Source organism: Mya arenaria, chromosome 5 (assembly GCF_026914265.1).
Source record: "Mya arenaria isolate MELC-2E11 chromosome 5, ASM2691426v1".
Classification (NCBI taxonomy): Eukaryota; Metazoa; Mollusca; class Bivalvia; order Myida; family Myidae; genus Mya; species Mya arenaria.
In genome coordinates, this window is record NC_069126.1 from 14001366 (window position 1) to 14010862 (window position 9497).

A 9497-nucleotide genomic window follows, 5' to 3' on the forward strand; every position below is an offset into this window, starting at 1 on the left:
GTAAGAATGAATTCATTTGACATTTGGTTAAATGTTGTTTATATGTATGCATGTTAAATGGAAACTGATTTAAAATCCATAAAGACAAATTGTCCATTAAAACGTAAAGACAAATACAAAATGCTTTTTTCTCTCTCTCTTTCTGTAGAATTAATAAAAGTTACACGTGTTGTTAAAACTATGACTGAACATTTAAAAAATGTGTGATGAAAAGTTCGAAATAATGTTCAACTATCTAAGTTTAGTAAATATTTTCACAACGCGTTTAGTTATGAAAAACAAACAGCAAGTTAGTAAACAATTATTCATTTTAGCTCGATTGGGCCAAAGTTTATAACTTATAGATTAACCCTCGATTATGTTAACAGGGTTGAAACCAAATATTGAAAACACTACTATCTTTCTGAACATGAATGGCACAGACTTGCGATGAGACAAACTCCGGATTCGACCCATCCGTAATTGGAAAGCGACGAGCAATGTTTGACGAGGAGACAGAAAAAGACTTGGAGATTCATGGCAGACAAGACCGGAGCGTCACTATAGACTGTTGTGGTATAGATCTCTGTAATATGCCCGTTGCCACGACAACTACGACGACCAAGACGACTACCACATCTACATCGACGTCGGCGAAACCAACTTCAACACCAATACTCCAGACAACCTTTATAAACACGCGGTCATCCACTCATTCTACAAACGGCCCCAGTCCAACCACTACACCTCATTCCAGTAATTACCAGTATTTTCAAAATATTCCATCATATATCATAAGTATCCGCATACGTAAGCATCTCTGAGCTCTCCCAGTTAGACTGTGTATTGTCTGTGTATCCCGTTTGGTATTTGGTTCATCAAAGAACATATGATGCAATATATAGCTTAGTGGTTTAACTTATTTTGATTGTATATTATTTTTGTTTGATATTTTATGGCCTATACAGCTCGCTTCGATTAGGTTGATATGTTTAATTATGCACGTATTGATGAATTTTGCGGCATAACGTGTGAGGTTAAGCGTCCCTACATTTGTTTTCATAGTTACGTTATGTGTGTGTGGTCGTATAGCGGTACGTGTCTCTTTTTTATGTGTCTAGTACTGATCAGTTTGGAATATAAAATCATGCCATTTTATGTTTGAACGTTAATGTAGACGACAAACTAGTAATGTAACATTTTATTCATAGCCTGCTACCGAGATGTTGCTTTTCTACTGGATTCTTCTGGGAGCGTTGGACGTTCAAATTTCAATACGTCGTTAGGATTTATAAAAGACGTCCTTGCGGGCTTGCCTATTGGACCCATGGGAACGTTAACATCATTGATGACCTTCAGTACGACCTCAAATGTAAGCACACGTAATTTCTTTAAAAGGAAAATAGTTTGTACATGGTGTTAAAAGAGGTTAATGAAGTTTTGCTGGACATATCTCTATATATATGATGGATATTAATATTTAATCATTACTTTACCCACTAACCGGGTACATCGAGCACGCAGCGAGGTTTGAGTGTTATACTTGCTTTATAATGTACTTGCATATTGTAAACATTTCCGTTGAATTTGTAGAGGGCGTATATTGAATTTTTTGTTAAAATTTACCCGCACGATACTTATTGCACGGTACTACTTGTGATCGTTCTGATATAAGAATTAAAGTACAAACAAACAACAAGAACCCACTCCACTATGGAACAATTACTTATTTAGTAAATTGACCTTTTGTTTGATTTGAATTATGACTATTTGTTAATTGCAATTATATTGATTTTAATATACAGAATGCAAATTAATAAATAAATATCACTCGATTTTATTGACTTCAGAGTGGTTCTAGTTAAAACAAACACGCTTATTTTGTGTCACCCTTACGAAGGAACAATACGTGAAATAAAAGTCATCACACATTATAAAAGTAAACGAAACCGTCCGTGAAAAAATAACTTGTAAAAGGATAATATGACGGATTGTTTACATGTATATAAATGTATCTAAATAGATACAATGGTACTTCGACCAGTCGGAAACAAAACAGTCAACAACCGACAAACTGGCGAGCATTCCCTATGAAGCAGGTAACACTCACACTGATTTGGCTCTACACAGTGCCAAGACCCAGGTATTTACACCTTCAAACGGCGACAGAAAGAATGCAACTGATGTCGTCATTGTCCTAACTGATGGCAAGTCGATCAATTCAGCCGAAACAGCAAAACAAGCCAATGAATTAAAAACAATAATTCATGATGTCATCACCGTTTTTATTGGTCAAGGTAGGATTTACGTTTTCCTGTTTCAATTACCAGTGTTTGCCTCATTCAATACACAACTTCTGTTCCTTTTAACTGTGTTTTGTATTATTTTATTGCCTTTTGTTGTTTTATTTCATTTTGTAAAACCATTGTTGTTTACTTTATGTTGCTTCCCTTAACTACCCGATGAATGTCAAAAAGAAATCGTCATATATACATTGTTGAACGTTCTGACAGGAAGCAGAGGCAAAGCAAAGTCGTTTTGTATAAAATGTAAATCGTTAACCTCCTCTCATGTATAGAATGATGAACGTTAACCTCCTCGCTTAGCACCATCGTCATATATAGAATGATGAACGCTAACCTCCTCGCTTAGCACACTCGTCATATATAGAATGATGAACGTTAACCTCCTCTCATATATAGAATGATGAACGTTAACCTCCTCGCTTAGCACACTCGTCATATATAGAATGATGAACGTTAACCTCCTCGCTTAGCACACTCGTCATATATAGAATGATGAACGTTAACCTCCTCTCATATATAGAATGATGAACGTTAACCTCCTCGCTTAGCACAATCGTCATATATAGAATGATGAACGTTAACCTCCTCGCTTAGCACACTCGTCATATATAGAATGATGAACGTTAACCTCCTCTCATATATAGAATGATGAACGTTAACCTCCTCGCTTAGCACACTCGTCATATATAGAATGATGAACGTTAACCTCCTCCCATATATAGAATGATGAACGTTAACCTCCTCGCTTAGCACAATCGTCATATATAGAATGATGAACGTTAACCTCTTCTCATATATAGAATGATGAACGTTAACCTCCTCGCTTAGCACAATCATCATATATAGAATGATGAACGTAAGGACACGACGCAGTGCAAACAAAAACTTATATCGAATGGTTAACATTTAGACAAATATAGCTTTACACTTTTAAAGAGTTCAAATTTAAGCACAATGTATTTAATAAATTCTGTAAATTTGATCAAGCTACTTAAGCATGCACTCTTATTCCCAAATAAGATTTATCACAGTTAACGAAATTGCTTTTATTTACCGAAAATGATGGCTTAAAGTAGAAATCAATGTTTCTTATAAATATAACCGTGATTAATTTGAAAGAAAGGTGCAGAAAACACGGTATTTCTACCTTATGAGACGAAAGTTGATCACTGTTAATATTTTGGGACCTACCGATTATTTAATATTTGTGCGTTTTCAGCTATTAAATACACGGCTTCAATCTTGTTATCAGTAACTAATATTTTCCTTAAATGCATTATTTAGTAAGCAAGTTTTATCACTCAAAATTAACGTTTGATATACATGTGTATGTATTGATTTTAAATACGAGTGCCACTTTATATTAGTTTTAAAAGTTTTAAAACATAACCAGTAAGAAATATTATAGTTGTCGATAATCGCTTCGAGTCCTGTTTGCATACACGCAAGCTACGAAAAGTGATACAATATCACAGATCAACCGACTTACATAGTATGTCTTTTGTTGCATATTGTTCAAGTAATTTGTAAATGTCTTGATACAGTAACTAATGTTTATTTCCACTAAAGCATTTCAAATATTTATAGATTGTTTTCATACAAATATTTTTTTCACAATAGCATTTACATTTGACTTCACATGTTAGTCGTAGTGATGCTGAAGTAGTATTGCGCTTGCACATCTGAAAAGAGTGTGTAATACTTTTTTAGATTTTCATATGAGATGTTTAAATCATGCAATATATCAGACGGAAATGTAATAGTTATGAAATAAATGGATTTATTCCATATGAGGCTATCTAAGTGCATATTTCAATATTCAGGAGCTGACACGCAAGAGTTGCAAAGGATCGCTACAGACAAAAATCACATGTTCACTGTGAACAGTTTCCAAGACCTTTCTACGCTGCAATCACAGATTCACCAGCTGATTTGCGATGGCTGATGATCCACATTGTTTCAAATTCTTGTAAACGTGAAGTATTTCGCAATATAACAAGACTCGTTATAAAACATAATTATCACTCTAGTATTCTACCAAGGCTAAATTTTCAGGCAAAACATTTTCACACTTTTATGGAACTAAGATATTCCGCAATATTAAACAAGGCTAAACGTCCTGGCAAGATAGCTTTACGGAACTTAGACCATTATTCTAAGTGCCATCACTGGTGTATTGTTTACAGAAAATAGCAATCACATCAAACATCGATATAATTATTATTCAAACAACAATGAACGAACTAATAACAAAAAAATGACAATTAACAACACCATTGTTTTTGGTTATTGGATTGATTTATTTAATGACTTTATTAAAAATGTAACAAGGTGTCAGACCTTGGGGAGAAAGCTAGTAGCAAAATCTGTAAAAAGATAAATAACCAACACAACATATGCATATAGATACGGGAAGTAAGAAATGTAATGGCGTGTTGTACGGTGCTCAACTGACACATTATCCTATTTATTGTCAAAAAGGCAACCCTGAATTAAGAGATATTGTGCCTGGACGTAGAAATGGAGTTGCAGTTTATAAATATTTTGCGAAGTCCTCTGGCAGTGTGTCGCTCGTTATGGCGTGATCTGTGCGCCTTAAAATAAGTGAATAGTTATTTGGCTGCACAATGTGTCCACTCGTGCATGTAAACATATAGGTTACTTCCGCCTAAACACCTAGCGCTAGGCATAGAACTTAGTATGAAGAGAACGGGAATCGAACCCGGAACCTTCCGCATCCAAAACGAACATTTTATCAGACTTCCCGAAAGTTGAAAAAAGTGGCAAACATTCGGTCTGACAAGACATAAAAATCTGTCAGACCGAAAGAAAATCTGTCAGACCGAAACAAAATGAACAAATTTTGTCAAAAACGAAGTAATAACAATTGCTTTATTCATCAATAGCAGCTTATTTTTAAATAAAGGCTTTATAGTTTGTCTCTTATGAAAATAATCAGTCTGGCAAAATTCAAAAGTTCATCTTGATATTCCAACACTCCTCATCAATATCGGGGTTAAAGTCCTGTTTGTCACGAAGAGTGTTCAATCTCCATTTCCGGTGCCTGATGTAAGGACTTTTAATCACATGGTTTATAGGATCCTGTATTATCTCAGTATCAGACAGACAGGTAAAATTCTGAGGTGAGGTCGATTATATCCTGCTTGAATCCCTGCTCACGCTGGAGACTTTTTCAGTGTTGGACATGGTGACAACCTCCTGTGGTGCCAATGATTCTGGTGTAGTCTGTTCGATTTTATGCGCAGGCACATCTAGTCTCTGCCTAAAAGTACAACATTTATCATGGATAGTGGATGTACAAGTAAACTTTTATCAACATTTTTTTATTCACAAATAAAATGCCCTTCACAACATGCAACAGTGGTGAATTTAGAATACACTTCGATAGCTTATTATGGATTAAGTTTTTTGTACAGAATAAATTATTTTCTAAATTTATAAAAGTAGAGCTATTTTTTTAAAGAGTAATACTTGCCTACCAGCAAAGTGTCCATAGCTTTCTGTGGATGGAATGTTAATATTTCTGGAGGTTTGAGTTTCTCGATCATCATCGCAGGTTATTGCTTGCTTTTCTTTGTCAATAACGAGTAATTTCCTATTTCTTTGCAATTTCACAAACAATTTTTTTAAAGACATTTCGTTTCATATTCATTTTCCTTTCAGAGCATTCATCTATTGATAATATTCTCTTTTTTAACTAGCATTCGTAAACTGTTAATTATCACAGTAAACATGACTGACAGTATGTAACATACGTACCGATTGGTTATTCTTCGGGCACTGTGCCGAAAGCGACTTATGAAAACACGTGTAACGTTTTTCTAAGGCCCTCATGCAAAAACCCGGTAACCGGGATTTAATGCGAAAACCCGTTCGCCGGGAATAAAAAGTAGCCGGACAGTCGGACCGATTTTTGTTCAGAAATCGTTGGAACGGATCAAAATTTGCCGGTCATGTCCGTCGGACCGACGGCTTTCGGCAAGTCTGTTTTATAACCAATACAAGGCATTGAATCGATCAGTGTAACTCACGGGTAAAATGGTTACAAGTTCACACTTTTGTTTAATAAATTACAATAACAATGTATCATTGCACAGGCAAGTACAACGAATTAGCAGAAAATGTCTTTACCTTGTTTATAATGTAAAAATCGCCAGCTTGCGTTTTATTATGAATGAACCATGCCTATCAGATTTAAAACACATTTAGCTTTGTTGAACCGATACGTTTACATCGATTCAATTGATTGTTCAAATTTTACCAAAAAAATGGGAACAAATGTTATATCATGTATATTATAATATTATAACTTACATAAATGTGTCCCTTCTTTGTGTATATAAATAAAGTTCATCGATCCGTTTATCAATGTTTTTTTTATTAAAAAAAAGATTTTATGACGTCGCCAAAAATATAATATGGACCGCTGACGTCATTTATTGGGGTATGGTATGCAATGGGGCTGTTCAAAATGGGTGGAGTCCAAAGGGCCCCACCAACATTTTGAACTGCGCCATTGCATTTCATACCCCAATAAAATGCAACATGTCGAATTTCAATACTTATATTTACATTTTTTAAATCTACATTTCTGCTAAATTGATTATTCAAGAGCATTTTCTCTTTTTTCTTTCTCTCGTCGTTCTCAACGGTGGGTAAATTAGAACAGCTATCGTAACCTAATTTTATACGACAATGAATGCACAGATAAAATAGTTCCTTATTTATATGTTTATTTTCTATCCTTTCAAGGTCAAGAATATTATAAATACGTATTATTGAATAAAATGTGTGTTTTCAGTCCGTTATCGTGGTGTATTAAAACGCAAAAACCCGTGCGTTATCGGTAGAAAACGTGCATTATTAAGTAAATTCACGTGCCGTTAATGCCCGGTTTTTGTTTTACATATGCGCTTTCAGGGCCCGCATCATAACAATGAAGCCTGAGCGACCTGGTTTCTGACCGAAAGTTGGTCAACGATGCAAACTTTTGCACAAAAACATAACTTTAGAATATATAATGTAGCTGCATACAAATACCAAAACATGAAATAAACCACATATAACTTATATATTTTCTGCTGGGTTGTCTTTTCCTGGCAAGCTGATGTGTTTACTAAATAGTTTTTTTCTGCAGTTGTTTTGACTATTAAAAGCACTAAATTATGTCTAAAACGACTAATTCCTCCGAACTTTAGTTATATCTGTCGATTTTATTCAGAACATACGACTTATATGGACATGATTCCATTACGTCGTATGCAATGAAGAAAGAAATTTCAAATAATTTTTTCTCTGATGCTGAAGATGCTGTACATTTTTTTATCAAGAACATGTTTACAAAATTTTCAGGCTTAAATTAGTTATCAAAACAAATAATGGTTAAAGTAGGGCTGAATAGGTAATTAATTGATTACCCAATAGGTATTGTGTGTAAATAATCCGAGTAAACAAGTCAATTTTCGAAAAAACAACACTTTCAAAACGAATGAACACTGCAAAAAATGGCGTCGAAACAAAATGCAGCTGCCGAGTAAAGTTGCGGCCCGAATCGAGCTTAATGTAAAACTTTTTCAATGACATCACTCATAACGTCATACAAGCACCCGTTATAGAGGTTATTTTGAACTAACTGTTTTATAATGTATTTTTATAAAAAACCCAACAGTTTTTATGACGTCAGCGATTCGTATTGTGTTTTTTGGCCGGTCCGGACCTCGCCAAAAATATAATATGGACCGCAGACGTCATATAATATGAAACGCCGAAATCGTAAAACAGGTGAGTATTGCTTGCAATTTTCACAACGACATTTTTTCGCAAGTATGATGTGTTCAATAAAACATATCAAAGGCGCTTTAAAATTATTAAATGGTAAAAAGTGTTCAATATAATATAAGAAATATTATACACCACTTCGTCTACCGCTTCGATCCATATACACCTTCGGGGGGCTGACTTGCCGGTCCTAATAATGTCATATGACCCTCAGTGGTGTGTAATATTTCTTAATTATGCACTTTAAAAATGTTTTCATTTGTCCACAATGAGGATAACGGAAAAATATACTAAGTATACATGTCCACCTCGATATTGCACATAAATATGAATCATATGAATTTATCTGTGTTAGCTCATGTTGCAATGTCATGTTGTTTATTGTTATTGGTTGCCTTAAGAGTTTTTCTATGAGATTTCCGAAATAATATCTTAGGCCACAACAAATTGATCATTTGTTCTTCGGATTTGCCGCTCCTAAAAATCGAAAAACGAAAGCAGTTCATTGTTTTGTACTTAAAATTAAGTGCTTAATAATAACTAAATCAGATTTTGAGTGCAAAACTTATATTCAAATACACGGACACACGACTTACAATTATTAAACATGCTTTCGTGAGTTATTATGTTTTAAATTCTAAAATGCATTTCTCAGTATTCATATTCTCATAAGTGTTATAAACAGATAAAAAGTAGGACTTGTAAATGTTTAAGAAACAGTCTGTATTTTCACATACAGTATTTAGCTACAATAATGAGCGATCAGGGATACTTTTTTTATTTTGACATTTCGTATGTATACCTGTCACGAGTCTGCAACAGTAAAAAAATCGTCAAAAGACTTGTTCACGGCCATTTAGGTGGACTAATACAGTATTGAGAAATTTAAAACAGTCATTTGACTTATAAAAGGTTTAATTATCTGATTTTAGTGATGATATTATAATAACATCACTAAAATCAGAAAAGAAAACATTTTATAATTAAAATGACTGTTTTAATTTTCTTAGTTGTTTGTCTGCACTTATTGCACTTATTTTCTTTAATCCATTAGTAATGAAGTGGCCTGTTTCTTACAGGTATTGAAGCTATGGAGACTGTCATGTTAATTGTTATTCCTTTTCAAGGCACGGACCTATAAACCATAGAATCGTGGCCAAGGCAATACAATGTCTTGAAACTGAAACATCTTTAATCCACCACCTGCACTTAATATAATGACCAGTGCCACATTTCAGGTACTGCTTCAATTATATTGTCCCACAATTCAATCCACAGTGTCTTTTTTTAGAAATGTTCTCTGTGTTATTTACATTTTCGATCTTCTGCCATGTCAAAGTCACTACAATTTAAATTTTTATCATGTGCTTCAAGAGGTTCAAATTTAGAACTGATCCAATATTTGGAAATGCT